The following is a 14,991-nucleotide window of genomic DNA, read 5'->3' on the forward strand; positions in this document are numbered from 1 at the left end:
GCATATGTAAGACCCCTGTACCCAGAAACTCTACATATGCTATCTTTTCTGTCACCATGTCAGTCCGAGCCTTTCCTGTAGCCTTTGTGCCTTTCCAGTTTCTTGCATGCATGACTTGGAGTTCTTTTCATTAGTTTCATCTAACATTTGCATTGCTTAAAATGGACTAAATTTCCTGTGGATAAATAGGCAAGGTGACCTTACGGCCCAGAAAAGTCAAGCAGCTCCAGAGAGTGTGGGAAGATGCATAAAGAATCAGATTGGAAGGAGACCTTGAAGAAAAGGAGCAGACTTTGCATTCTCTTTTTTACAAAGTGTGTATTGTCTCCTGTGTTTGTACCTAGCACTTTAGAAGCTCTAGGTCTTCCATAAGGAACAAAACTGATAAAAATCCCTGCCAATGAGAGAAAAATAAGCAATACATAAAATATGGCTAAAATATAGTATATGCTAGAGCAAGATAAGTGCTATGAAGAAACACAAAGCAAGGAAGGAGGACAGTGTGTGGTTGAGGTGGGCATGTGGATCAGTACAGTGATCAGGACATCTTCCTGAGGAGGAGATATCTGATCCATGACCTGAAGGAGGTCAGAAATTGACCCATTACTTTTAAATCCCAAGACTGGCTCTCAGAAGACAGGTTTTTCTCTTTATTTCAAATATAAGGATACCCACATCACTGGCTTGCTATAGGAATTAGCAGAGCAGGAATGCCCATTTGTGAGATTCTATAGATCAGGTACCATGAATATTTAAAGTCTAATTTATAGCCAGGTACAGTGGTACACACCTGTAATTCTAGTGCTTGTGAGGCTGAGGCAGGAGGTCACAATTTCAAGTCCCACCAAGGCAACTTAGTGAGACCCTGTTCCAAAATTTAAAGATAAAAGGGACCAGGAATATAACTCAGTGCAAGGTCCTGGGTTCAAACATCAGTATGGGAAGGGGGGGCTGATTTCTAGCCCCACACCAGTTACCCTACATCCATGTAATTTGGGAACTATTGTAATTCCAAGAGATAGGAAGGTAGCTGGGTGAGTCTGAGTTGGGTAGACAGCTAAAAGCAGAGAATGTCAATGTGACACCCAGAAAAAACCAAAAAGAGCTATTGTCAGCCCGAGAATTAAAAGTGAATGGTTGGGCCAGGGATGTAGCTCAGTGGCGCTGCACCTGCCTGGCAAGTGCAAAGTCCTGAGTTCGATCCCTGGTACCAAAAAAAAGTGAATGGAAGAAATTTGCAGGGTAGGAGAAGAAGAGCTAATTTTACTGACCGCTTATTATATGTTGAATGAACTAATGAATTAATGAACAAAAAATGTAGGTTATTTTATTCCTCACAATCCTGTGAGATCAGTATTCTGTATCATACCCATTTTGTACAGATTGGGAAACTGAGGCAAAGAAAAATTCAGTATCTTGCCCAAGGTTCTGCTGCTAGTGAGTAGCAGAGCCAGGATTCAAAGCCAAGCAGTCTGTCTCTAGACCCTGCATTCACAACAGTTACACTATCCTGCCTCTGTGACCCATGAATGTATGCAGTATTTGGTGAGTGCTTACTACGCTGCAGAAATTATTCCAAGCATTCTGTACTTTTGTGTGCTAAATCACTTGCCCTGTATAACAACTGAGTTCAGCTGAGTATCCCTTGTAAAGAGCTTACATAATTTGTCTGAGATGGCAACATAATTACCATTCAAATGTGGGCAGGCTGGTCCCAGAGCTTTGCTTGTTTCTTGGGATACTGCCTCTCATGATGAAAGAGGGTTCATTTGTGCAAAACATACATGCAGAAGGTACCAGTGAGAAAAAAACAGAGCCTATAACAAGAAGGTGGAGCATTCAAACCACGCACTTTGAACAAATAAGAAGGGATAGAATCTTTTAGGAAATGTTATTAGATGGGAATCAATTTAATTCCCCCATCTGCCAGATATCTTTGTTAAGCATAAGAGAGAAATATATCAGGGTTAAGTGCCCATAAGAGCAGACATTCTTGATATAATTATGTGCAAAATTAGCCAAATGGTGGTAAAGGTAATTCCTGATGCAAACAGAGTACTTTGTACTTCTCAAAGAGCCTCCAGATCTGTTGCCTTCATTGACCTTCATGGTCATTGTAGGATGTTTTGGAGGGAAGGCTGCAGTGATGTCATGGCCCAAGTTGCCAGAAGGCATAAGAATCCACACCTTGACCCCTTGTTCTCTCACAGGCATTGGATGGAAATTAAGCGAGTTGGCCTTTCCCCAGGTTTAAGCAGAAGAATCAGGCAAATGAAAATAAACATCATTCTTGGTGCTATCTAGGCTTTCTTCAATACAAGAAATTCTCAGTGTGTGTAGAATTACAAACATATCATGTGCAAAATTTGTTTTCATTGGATGGTAATGTTTTATTTGTGGAATGTTTACTGTAAAACAATGAACATCCTAAATATTTAGTCTCATGCCTTTTAATCTTCATAAGCATTTTATAAATGGAAGACCAAGGATTACAGTCTAATTAACATGCTCAAAGCCTGACAGCTAGGAAGTAGGAGATCAAGATTCAAATGGAAGGGCCGGGGATTTAGCTCAGTGGTTCTGCCGCCTGGCTCGCAAGCACAAGGTCCCCAGTTTGATCCCCAGTACCAAAAAAAAAAAAGAAATTCAAATGGAAGCCCTCTCTCTAGAGATGGAAGGCAAAATGGGAAGTGAGTGCCTACTTTGTAGAGTCAAGAAAATGTGAAGCAGCTTCCCCTTCCTCAGTGTTTCCCTTCACATCTCTGTACTTTTCTCCACCACCTGGCCAAAGGGCCTTGTTGAGCCCATTCCTATTTGAGGCAGGGCTGTTTTCTGTCCTTGTGGCAATAAAATTTTGAGCTTTTAAATAAGTGAATTAGGAAATAATCTCTTCTTTGATGCACTTTGCTTTATCCAAAGCATTTTACCTCTGTAAGGTGAAAACAGTATGTGTGAGTGCTGGTGCTACAGGCATGAAAGACAATTTGTATTCTAAACAGTATACTCAGTGTCATGAGGCATTTTTGTCACTATCTTTTGGTAATAATATTCATCACTCTGAGAAGCTGCCAAGGACAGGACAGGGACCTGGAAACCTCCAGGCATGTTCTGTTTTCCCCCATCCCTCTTCATTGACCTCCTGTCTTCTCCACATACTCCCAAGAGAGCCTTTCACCTGTGTGTTAATTTTCCAGTTCCATTTGACCTCCTGTATGGTGACAGATGTTCTGTTTTTTTATTACCTTATGTGGAATTCATCAAACTGCTGACCAATGGTCTTAGCCTCATTATTTTAATCATTTTTCAATGGAAAACACAGGAGTAGGAGTCTGCATACTTCAGTGGAAATTCCAGTTAAAGGCTGCCTACCTTTAGTGCTGAGTTTTTTCTTAGTTACCAGGTGAACCATCTTGCAATCTAAACCTCATCCAGTCCAGTTTGCATCCCTGCAGAGAAGGTGATATTTCAGAACAGAATCATGTTGTCCACAAGACCCCAATACGTGAAAAAGCAGGTTTCCTTTTATTAAGAACCTTTTCTGTTAAGGCTGTGGTTTTTGCCAGTCCTCAGTAACTCATTATGTTTCCCACCTACAAGCAGCACATCCTCTCAGGAGACCAGGCAGGTAGAGATTGCAAGGATAAATAGCCAACTAACTATAGATACTCTTTGTGTACAAGCAGAGTTTTCTGTCAAAAGTGTGTCCATAGATGCTCCCCACACATACACATATTAACACCTGCAAGCAATAACTAGCCCAGAAAAGAAGTGAGGAACAATGATATTACTAACATCGGTTCTTAAATTCTCATAGAAATCCTAACCCACCATTGTAACTGACCTAGTGGGCAATCTTCTGACAGTAATAATCATGATAAAATCTTTTGAAACTGATTTGAGGAAAACAGAATGATTTAACTTTAGCATGTAGGTGTTCTTTTGTTCTCTCTTCTTCCTCCTTCCTTCTCTTTCTCCCTCTTCTTCCCCACTTCTCCCAACAGATTTGAAGTCCACTAGTAACTGAATTCAGTTTTTCAGATTGTGTCCTAAGTTTGACAGTAATGCTAAAGTTGGAATTAAACAGCCTTGCTGTCTCCCCTCTCTGCTTGCTTTTGACTGTCTGTTGTCTTCTTAGTCTTTGATTCTCTGTTGTGAGTTTTGACTTGGTTTTTTCTAAGACAGAATAATTTCTGTCAGGTTCTGGGAACTCCCCTCCTACCCAATAAAGAAGTTCTGGGGAGGAGTTGCAAGCCCTGTGTTGAACTGTGCGCTAGGTACAAATCTGCAGTGCCTTCTATTAAAATGTAAAATGATCCGTTGAGTCATCTTCCCTCTGGTTTGACTCAGATGCTTTATGGCGCACTTTGCATGTCATTTCTCTCTAATGATTTCCCCATGGAGAAGGGTGTCTGATAGAATCCAGGCAGACTGAAGATTGCTCTGAGTCAAATGGATCTTTTATTCTTTTAGCATTAACCCTTATCTCTCAGTTTCTCATTCTCTCATTTTCCCCGAAGGAACCTTAACGAAATAAATAGGTTCCACCACCCTCATTTAGCCTCCTAATCACTATTCACAATTTCTTCTCACATCAGCAGCATGAAGCTCTAGGGTAGTATTTCTCTGGCTAGAAGGAAAGGAAAGGGGACCCTGGGAGAAAATATTTCACACAGATGCCCTGATTAAAAAAAAATGCAGAAAAGAAATGACTTTTCCCTGTCCTCTAACTCTTAATAGGCACATGCTAATAGGAAGCAGAGATTGATGTTATGAGGAGTGAATATAAATGGAGAACACACATACAAAGAAGTAACACCAGAGACAAATTGAAAGGACAATATAGAAAAGAAAACTTACCAAGAGTAGAAAATGACCTCCCTGAGAAGAGTACATGAATTGCATCCTTAGTTGAAGGGTCACTACAAAAGAACCATAGCAAACCTCAAAAATATAAAAAAGAACAGACTAGACAGTTACAATGCTGCTTGTTGTAATCTGCCCATTCCCAGTTCCACACTTCCTCCTCCTCCCTCCTCCTCTCCCACCTCCCTTGCCCACCCCCACCCCCACCATCCCCAGCCACCACTAACATACTCATGCATCTTGGTAACCTGGCCTAGTCTCTTTCACACAGTGAGGGCAAAGCATCAAAGTCCTTCATCTCTTTTTGAGGTGACAGTTTATGTGCTATGTTATTGTCAAATTCAAGCAATATCCTTTTGCCTGGCCCCTAAATAGTCTTGTCTCCCTTGTCATCGCTCCATGAAGACTCAGGAAGGGAGGATGGACACTCTGCTTGATTCTCTTACCACATGTTTCAGATGGCTTCCAAGAAAGTCCCTGTCCTACACCAAAGCACTTTTAGGGATGGGAAGAGAGCAAAGTCAGTACCAATGGATACCATAATCCATTAGTTTGTGAAAATTGGCTTTTGATTCATCCATCCTTCAGGTTGACTTCATTTAGAAGGGAGGAAATGCACTCATTTATTAGGCGAGTCTTCATCTCCCTCAAAAGTTACACAGTGGCATTTTCCCCTTGCAGCTTGCTGTATTCTTTTGAGTATCTATAACTTCCTAAAACAAAGTTTTATCAAACTTGTAGTTAGAAAAAAAGTGTCAGGACTTTTCCTAAAGTTCTTATACTTTCATAGGACCATAAAAATTAGAATTAAAAATACCATGGAGGTTACTTATTTACTCATGTTATAAATATGGAAATAGAAATGCATTGAAGTGGTTTGGTTTTCACTAGAAAGAAGAAAAAACATGGGATCTCTGAAAGTAGTTTGTTGTGAAGCAAAAACCTGGGTTCCTAATTCTCACCATTGTTCTCATCATCTTTGTCCCTGAATTAAGCTCATTTGTATAGATTCTTATTGAAAACTTCAGCATGAAAGTGATTAGATTTGGGTACCTTTAAGGACCCATATGACTATCAACTATAGACTGTAAGGAAGTGGTGGCAAGCCTATGGCACGTGTGCTGCAGTGGGCTGTTTATATTATTAAAAGCTCTAACAGGTTTGCCATCACTGCTAAGAGGTGAATGTGTTGCATTTGCAGCTAAAAGTCTACCCTAGGACCTTTGTAACCAAGTCAAAGAGCCTGTGGCAGGTTCTCTGTTAACACTTGAGTTGTTAACCCTTTCTTATAATCTTTAATTTGAGAAGAGTTGGATTTTTTAAAATAAAATATAATGTAGGAATGGAACAGTGCATAAAGCAAATGTATAATTTAAAACAAAGTCAACCTGTTACCCATGTCAAGAAATAAGAACATTGTTGGGCTGGGGATTTAGCTCAGTAGTGCCACCACCTGCCTCAAAAGCTCAAGGTCCTGTGTTCAATCCCCAGTACCAAAAAAAATAAATAAAAATAAAAAAGAACATTGTTGCTAGGCATGATGGCACACTCTTGTAATCTCAACACTCAAGAGGGTGCAAGGCCAGCCTAGGCTATATAGTGAGTTCAAGGCCCACCTAAACCACATAGGTTTAGCAAGACCGTCTCAAAAAACAAAAGACATTGTTGACACAACTCTCTGAGATGTTGCAGTGCCCATTTCCAATGACAGTACTCATCCCCCCGAAGAGATCCTAAGCTATACTCTAGGCTTTTTCATTATAGTTTTGCTACCTTTGTCTGTGTCTCCATCTATTAAGGCTGCTCTAAGAGAGTGCCACACTGGATGACTTAGACAACAAATGTGTTTCTCACAGTGTCAAAGTTTAGAAATCTGAAACCAGAGTGCCAGTAGGCTCAGGTTCTTGTGAGAGCTCTCTTCCTGGTTTACAGATATCTGTCATCTTACTCTGTCCTCACGGGGTAGAGAGAGGAGAGTCTCTTATAAGGTCACTAATCCCATTCATGAGAGCTAAATCCTTCTGACCTAATTACCTCCCAAAGGCTCCACCTTCAAAGGCCATCACATTGGGAATTAGTTGGATTCATAACAGTGTGTATTCCTAGATGTTTAAGTTTTGCCCATTTTTGACCTTCATAATGAAATCAGATTGTATGTGATTTCTTTGTGCTTTGTTCCTGTTAGCTTAGTATTCAACATTAGGTTTGTGAGATTCATCCTGCATGTGGCTTTAATTTGCTGTGTATTGTTCCATGATATAAATATATGAATACTATATACCTTGATGTATTTCTGCATCCTGCTACTGGCAGACATTGTATTCTTTTAGTAGGGAGTTATTCTGAACAATGCTGCCATGATTTCCTGTTATAGATACGTGAGAATGTCTATACTAAGTCATAATCTATGCATGAAGAAGAACTCTATTACCATGGATAATCCCAAATTGTCTTCCAAAGGGACTGAACCAACTATATCAATAAACAACTCCTGTTGCTTTTCATCTTCAAAAACACTTAACATTGCTGCTGCCTGCCTCACAAGCACAAAGTTCCGAGTTGGATCCCTGGTACCAAAAAAAAAAAAACACTTAACATTGTAAAACCATCTTAATTTTTTCCAATCTGATGGCTATATATCTTTAATTATTTGTTACATTTAGATCAGTACATATACTCTGCTACCAGAATTCTAATAGTTCTTTCAGCTCAGCTTCTGAATCAAACACTGCTTCTCCACTAAGTTTATGCTTAAGTATAAAAAATTGCTAGTAGTATCCACTGCTTTCTTACTGTATATTTTTGAATATACGGGCGGTTTTTTGTTCTGCATAAAAGAATAAGTGACATGACCCAGGCATGGTGGTGCATGCCTGTAATCCCAGCACTCAGGAGGCTGAGGCAGGAGGATCACCAAGAGTTTGAGACCAGCCTGGACTATGTAGTGAGTTCAGGTTCAGCCTAAACTACAAAGTGAAACCCTGTCTCAAAAATATAAAAAATTTTTTAAAAATGACATCAACCAAGAAAATAACAAAAAAGTGAAATTTGTTATAATTGTCCCTCTTAAGTTTTTTGATATAGTTTTCAATTGTGCGGTAAAAACATTGTCACAAACTATCTCAGTAAGTTGAACTTCCTTCTGAAAGGTCAAGGAAAATGGAAGTTTATACTGAAGCGCAAGAACCATTCGGAGCTGTTAAGGATTTGATGATACAATTGCAAGTGCTTCCTCCTAACAACAGCCTTAAATTTCACTTCCCTTAGCACTAACCAGTAGGCACTCAGATGCAGTGTTTGAGTAAATAAAGAGCACTAAACATTTTAGCTGCTCCTCGTCAGACCATTACTTTAGCTATCTAAGGCATTAAGCAACATTAAGTGACAAGCACAGTTTTCCATTACAAAGTACTGAAATTAGATTGCTTTCCACTTTAAGTAAGAAGTTAGAGTCTTGATGCAGTTTTAAAGTGTTCCCAGTGCAAAAAATGGTAACTGAGTAATTTTAACAGCACTGTGCAGTCTTAAAAGTTCTATAGTCTTGGTAACTGTCTTTTGTAAAAACTAACCCTTACGGATTTATAGTAAATAACTTTGAAGAAAAATAATGCTTTGATAAAAGCATAAATTTACTCAGCAGTGACTAAATAATTTAGTATTTTATTCATAGAAGTATTTACTTAATGCACTGTTTCTGGGAGAAATGTGATTGAAATTTCAGATGAAATGGTTTATAATTTCTTTTTCATTACCTGCAAAGCATATTCATTTCTTTTCATCTGAAGCATTCTGGACATGACAGGTTGTCTATAAAACTTAACATTCTACTTTTTTGTGAATTACAGCTTTTCAGATTTTCTGCTGTGGATTTTTTTAACTTTTTAATGTATACTTTTACCTTCATAACTGTTAGACATTTTATTTTCTGAATATGATCCAATAATGAATGAATGAAGATTGAATGAGTTAATGAGTCTGCATTCATTAATTCAGTACTTTTGATTGATATCAGTTTGAGATGAACATACCATGATAGAATAATAGTATTTAACTTTTACTGCTGAACCATATGATCAAATTATTGGAGTATGTATGTATGTACATGTGCAGCTGGGGTTTTTGGCCTACAGAGAGAAGAATGAGATCCAGCCAAAACCCAAATCAGAACCTTTGGAAAGCTTTCTTACAATCTGATTTCAGCTAATGTCTACATACTTTAACACATTGTCTAATGCTTAAAGACTGACTGTCAGACGCCTACATGCTATTCTGGGCTTTGTTACTCACTATACTGTAAAGTATTTCATTCTTAGATCCCATGGGTCTTGCTGAAGATTTGAGGATTTGCGGCACTAGGTTGAAAATGTTAATAAATATCAGTAAAGCAGGTTTTAAAATATCTAATACAGTGATAAGAAAAGCAGAATTCACTTTGATAGTGGTAGGTCAAAAAAGACAGATTGGAGGAGTTTGTAGAAGAGCACCCTAGATAACTGGAGAATAGGAAGGGCTGCAGAAACAGAATGATGCTTGAAGAGGGGTCTACAGGGAAAGGTGCGACAGAACTCAATAGAAACATGAAAGCCAAGAGGGAGAGAGTAGAACTGGCATGGCAGAAAGAAGGAATAATGTCATAAAATCAAGAAAATCCTCAGACAGACTAAACCTAGCAGAAACTACAGATAATGACAGATTTCTGATAATACTCTTTGAGCAAAACTAATACTGTTTAAACATCTTCCAAAACTCTCTGGAAGATTTAGCCAAAAGAGCAGATGTCCATGTTTATGTGACTCTCATGGCCTACTTCATCAACTTGGAGGGTATACACAGCCACATCTTCCTTATTTTCCCAAACCTGCCCTGTTAGCTGAATATGGAGGCTGTCTGAGATCCAAGAAAGAACTCAGTCTTGCTTGTGACCTAGCATCTGATTGTCTGCACACTGCCTTGCTTCACCACTATTAATGTTTTGTTTTGTTTTTGTTTTTGGTACGGGGGATTGAACTCAGGTCCTTGCGCTTGCGAGGCAGGCGGCAGAACCACTGAGCTAAATCCCCAGCCCTCACCACTATTAATGACTGCCCCTACCTGGCAAAACACCCTTGTTTCTGCTGTTGTTATGAGGTGGTTGAACCCCTATTCACACGTCAGTGGAACGTGTTCCAGGGTAATGTCCTGTTTTAGTTCATATTTCCTTGCTCAGCTATGACCCCCAGAATAAATCTCTTGAGTTATTGACTGAAGAAGCTAACAGCACAGGTGTAGTGTGTCAAAATGTCCTCCGAGGCTTGGATTCCCATTTCCTAAAGGTTACCTTGCCTAAGGTGACTTGTTCTCCCCCTTGAGGATACCATGATTAATTCAAACAGATCATTTCACCTAGAATCTATAAAGAGCAGGGGTTGGAATCTCGCTTCTTTCCTAGAATGCTTTTGTTTCTTCACATATTATCTACCCCATTCCCTGCAACCAGCTCTGTAGAGACAGTTTTGTTGAGTCATACTATAAAATTGGGTAAATAAATGGTCTTTAGAAAGTCAAAGAAAGCTCATTTTTCTCTATTAAAATGACAGAGTCCAACTCCCTGTGATCACGTAGGTGTTTTGCTTTTATAGACTCTTAGACTCATAAAATTATAGATCTGTAAGAACATTACTGGTCTTCTGGTCCATACTTTTCATTTTACAAACATGGAAGCAAGACCAAACAAATTTAGACAATTTTTCCAAATCCACAAATCTGGTCAGTGCCACAGATAAGTCTGCCATACTTCACTTTCATTTCTCTTTTTATTTTCTTTCATTTCATGTTTCACTCAAGAATTTATGGCTTTGTATTCTTCAAAGCAAGCTGCTATCATGGTGTAGGTACATTAAAATATATTACACATAAGTAAAAGGGAACAAAATGAGATATTCCTTGTAAATCTAATTCTAATGAATTAAGCATATCATCTATGTCCTAGAACATTAATTGTTCTGTCCAGTTTTGAGTCTTGCCTGCTACCTTCAACCTATTATGATTTTTAAAGCCAATACATTTTGTAGACCAATTGAGAAAATAGAATGTGATAGGAGGAAGAGTAACAATTTTAGAATTAAGAATGGAGGAAATAAATAAGAATCGAGGCCCTGTGTGGGAGATAAGAAAATCCTGACAACATTCTAAGAATTGAAAGACTAACAAGACAGAATAGAAAATGTTTTTCTTCTTACTAGATAAAAAAGAATTTACCAATGATTTCCTAGTCATAAACAGAAACCAAATGACTTTAACCTTACTTTAAGGCTCAGGGTCGTTATAACTGAATTGTGTCATTTAGAATACTATTTTGATTACATTTTTAAGGGATTCTAGTTCATAAACCTCACAAATACCTTTTCTTGAAACACCAAAGGATTAATTATTTTTCTTTAGAGAAATATTTTTTGTAATTAGGTATTTAAAGGGGCAATTAGTTAACAGAGCAAAGTTTATACCAAATGGCTAACAACATAATGTTATTATTTGTAAAGTACTTAGAATAATTATAATATAAAGAATAAATCCAGGAGTTTGCCTCCAGCCAAAATAGAGTAACAGGCACTATATTTACACACCCTGAAATAACTGTAAATAAAATATGAGACAGTAGTCTTCAAGACATTAGACATGAGGTAAGAAAGGAAAGTAATCCCCAAAAGACAAAAATAAAAGTAAAACGAAACAAAAACAGAAAAGAAAGGAAAAGAAAAGTAAAAGAAACTGGGAGTTTCCAGACCATGGCACAGAAAGGAGGAGTCGAGGAATTGCTGGCTGACTCCCAAGCTGAGGAGACAGAGATAAGTCTAGAGAGATGACAGTGGCTAGAGTTTGGAAAGTAGGATAGCAAGGAAGAGAGAGCTGCACAGAGAAAGAACTCCAGAGATTTGTTGCAGAGTTCCCCTTCAGCATTCTGCAGAGTGCTGCTCAGCACATGTGTGTGAGGAAACTTTCCAAGAATGGGAAGAGAACCACCCAAAATAGAGGAATCTTAGAGTTCAGAGAAAACTGCGACTAACATGTATTCCTACCAACCAGACTAGAAAACCCACATTTCATCAGACATTAGATAAAGTACTTAGTAAAGTGTCTTGAATCCATAGTGGGAGACACAGAGCACTAGACTAAATGCCAGCACACAAAAAAATTGAATCTAAAAGTTGTAAAATGTGCATACAAATGTATTACATCCAATTTAAAAAGTCCAAGAAAATGTGACTCACAATTGAGAGAAATAACAAACTGAGCCAGAAGCGATACAATGTTAGAATTAACAAAGACCACTGATATTGTTATTATAACGTTATTCCACATGTTAAGAAGTTATAGGAATAATTGAACATCTTAAGCAAAGGTGTGGAAGAAATTTTAAAAGACCCAAATTGGACTTTTGAGATGAGGACCACAGTGTCTGAATAAAAACTACATGGGAGCAGAAGCTCAAGGACCCCAGTTCAATCCCCGGTACCAAAAAAAAAAAAATTATATGGGAAGTGATTAATGACAGATTAGACATTTCAGAAGAAGAGTGATGAACTTGAGAGTCTAGCAATGGAAACTATCCAAAGTTAAACGTAAGAGAGAAAAGTATCAAAAATTAAAAGTGAACTTTAGCCAGGAATAGAAAGATAAATAAATAAATAAAAATAAATGTGAATTTTAGAGCTGTGGTACAACTTCAGGTGGTCTAATATATGTCTAACTGAACTGCCTTAAGGAGAATAAGGGAGGAGACAGGAAAACTATGTGGCAAAAATATTTTTTAAAATGACTGATGTTTTCCAAATTTGTTGAAAACTGTACACCCACAGATCCAAGACGCTCAAGAAACATGAAGAAAACTATACCAAGGCACATCGTAATCAAATTGCTCCAAAAAAAGTGATAAAGAGAAAATCTTAAACGCAGCAGAAGGAAAAAACACGTTATACACAGAGGAACAAAGGTAAGGATGACAGATTTTTCAATGAACAATGAAAAAGTGAAAACAGTGAAAAAGACATGGAATGACATCTTTCAAAGTGCTGAAAGGAAAGAGAACAAAAACTGTGAATCTAAAATCTATAACCCACAAAGATAATTTTCAAAAATGAAGGCAGTAAGATTTTTTCAGAGAAGCAAAAGCTGACAGAACTAATCATTAGCATACCTGCACTGCAAGCAATGTTAAAGAAGGTTCTTTCAGCAAAAGGAATATATATATAAAACAAGTATGTATAAATTTAAAAGGATTAAACTCATACAAAATTTGTTCTCTGACCGCAATGGAATTAAGTCAAAGAAAGTAACAAAAAGATACCTAGGAACTCCCCCTAATGTTTAGAAACATTTATATCACATTTATAGATAACTTATGTGTCAAGGTAAAAATCAACAGCAAAATTTACAAACATTCTGAGCTGACTAAAAATCAAAATTAAGCATTTCAAAATATATGAGATATTGGTAAATCAGTGAAATTTATAGCAATAAAACTAATGTTAGAAAAGATAAAAGATGTCAGATCAATGAGTTCATCTTCCACCTTAGAAAATTCGTTGGAGGAAAGAGCAAATTAAATTCAATGTTGGCAGAGTAAAGCATATAACACTGAGAATAGAAATCAATGAAGTAGAAATCAATGAAACAGAGAACAAAATCAATTTAACCAAAAATTAGTTCTTTGAGAATATAAATAAAATAATTAAACCTCCAGCCAGACTGATGAGAGAAAGAAAGAAAGAAAAAAAACAGAGAAGACACAAATTTCCAGTGATCAGGAATATGAGATGAGACATCAGTATGGGTTTTACTGATAGTAAAAGGAAAATAGAAAAATATTTACAATTTTATGCCAATAGATTTAACAGATTTTTTAATTGATTTTTAATTTAAGCAAGTTCCAGGCTCAGAAGGCTTCACAAGTAAATTCTATGAGACATTTGGGGAAGAAATAACAATTCTACAAAAAAAGAAAAAGAAAAGAAAAGAAACCACTTCTAGGAAGTTGAAGAAGAAGAAATAGTTCCCAGCTCACTTTATTAAATGATCATTATTCTGATCCTTTTAAACCAGACCAAAAGGACTACTGAAAAATGTCAGTTAGCATAGATGTAAGATGTTAGCAAACTGAATCCAACGATGTATAAGAAAGGAAAGACATCATAACCAGTGGAGTTTAGCCTATTAATGCAAGGTTGATTTAACATTCTAAAATCAATCAGTATTATTCGCCATGAACTAAAATGAAAAACTAGGATTATCTCAGTAGATGCAGAAAACGCATTTGACAAATCCAACATATATTTCTAATTTTTTAAAAAAAGAAAACTCCAGCACTAGGAATAGAAAGAGACTCTCAGTTTAATAGCAGCATCTATGCAGCACCTATTACCAACATCACATATAATGGTAAAAACCAAATCTTTTCCTCTTAACACCAGGAAGGAAAGGTCCTCATCACCTCTGTTCAACATGGTAATAGAGGTTCCGCCCAACATAATCAAGCAAAAATAAACAAACAAACAAAAAAGATACAACTAATCATCTGAATTAAAAGAAATGTCTTTATTTACAGATCACATAATCTTCAATGTAGAAAGTTATGTGGAATCTAAGAAAAGAAGCTAGGATCTCCAGAACCACACAAAATAATGATAATTATTTGTATTTGTATATTAGCAATGAAAAACCAGCAATTGGAATTTTTTTTTTTTTTTGGTACCGGGGATCGAACTCAGGACCTTGCGCTTGTTAGGCAGGCGCCGGAACCACTGAGCTAAATCCCCGGCCCAGCAATTGGAATTTTTAAAAATACCATTTACAATGGCATCAAACATATTAATACTTAAGTATAAAACATTTCTGGGATTATAAAAGCATTTCTGGGAAAGATTAAAGATAAATAGATTCATTATTATTTGGATGACTGTTCTTCCCAAATTGATCAATAGACTCAGTACAAGCCTAGTATAAATCTCAACAGACTATTTTGTAGATGTTGGCAAACTAATTTTAAAATGTATATGGATATGTAGAGAATCAAACTAACTTTGAAAAAGAGCAGATTGATACATTGTGGCAGTGGCATAAAGATAGGCAGCTTGATAAATGGAAAAAAGAATC

The 14,991-nt window shown here is 37.1% G+C and overlaps 1 protein-coding gene across 8 annotated transcripts in view; it reads left to right on the forward strand.

Annotated features, from left to right (window-relative positions):
* Bach2 (BACH transcriptional regulator 2) overlaps positions 1-14,991 on the forward strand; it is a 375,843-nt gene that overhangs the window by 274,891 nt on the left and 85,961 nt on the right. For 7 of the 8 annotated variants that reach the window (XM_087187974.1, XM_087187977.1, XM_087187975.1 and 4 more), the window contains one exon: positions 12,699-12,832. The exons of the other annotated variant lie outside the window; for it this stretch is intronic. The gene's annotated coding sequence lies outside the window, so the exon portion shown is untranslated. The remainder of the gene's footprint in view (positions 1-12,698; positions 12,833-14,991) is intronic. 8 annotated transcript variants of the gene reach the window in all.

Source organism: Heterocephalus glaber, unplaced genomic scaffold (assembly GCF_053883595.1).
Source record: "Heterocephalus glaber isolate CG9 unplaced genomic scaffold, H.glaber_assembly_v1.0 deba00001523, whole genome shotgun sequence".
NCBI lineage: Eukaryota > Metazoa > Chordata > Mammalia > Rodentia > Bathyergidae > Heterocephalus > Heterocephalus glaber.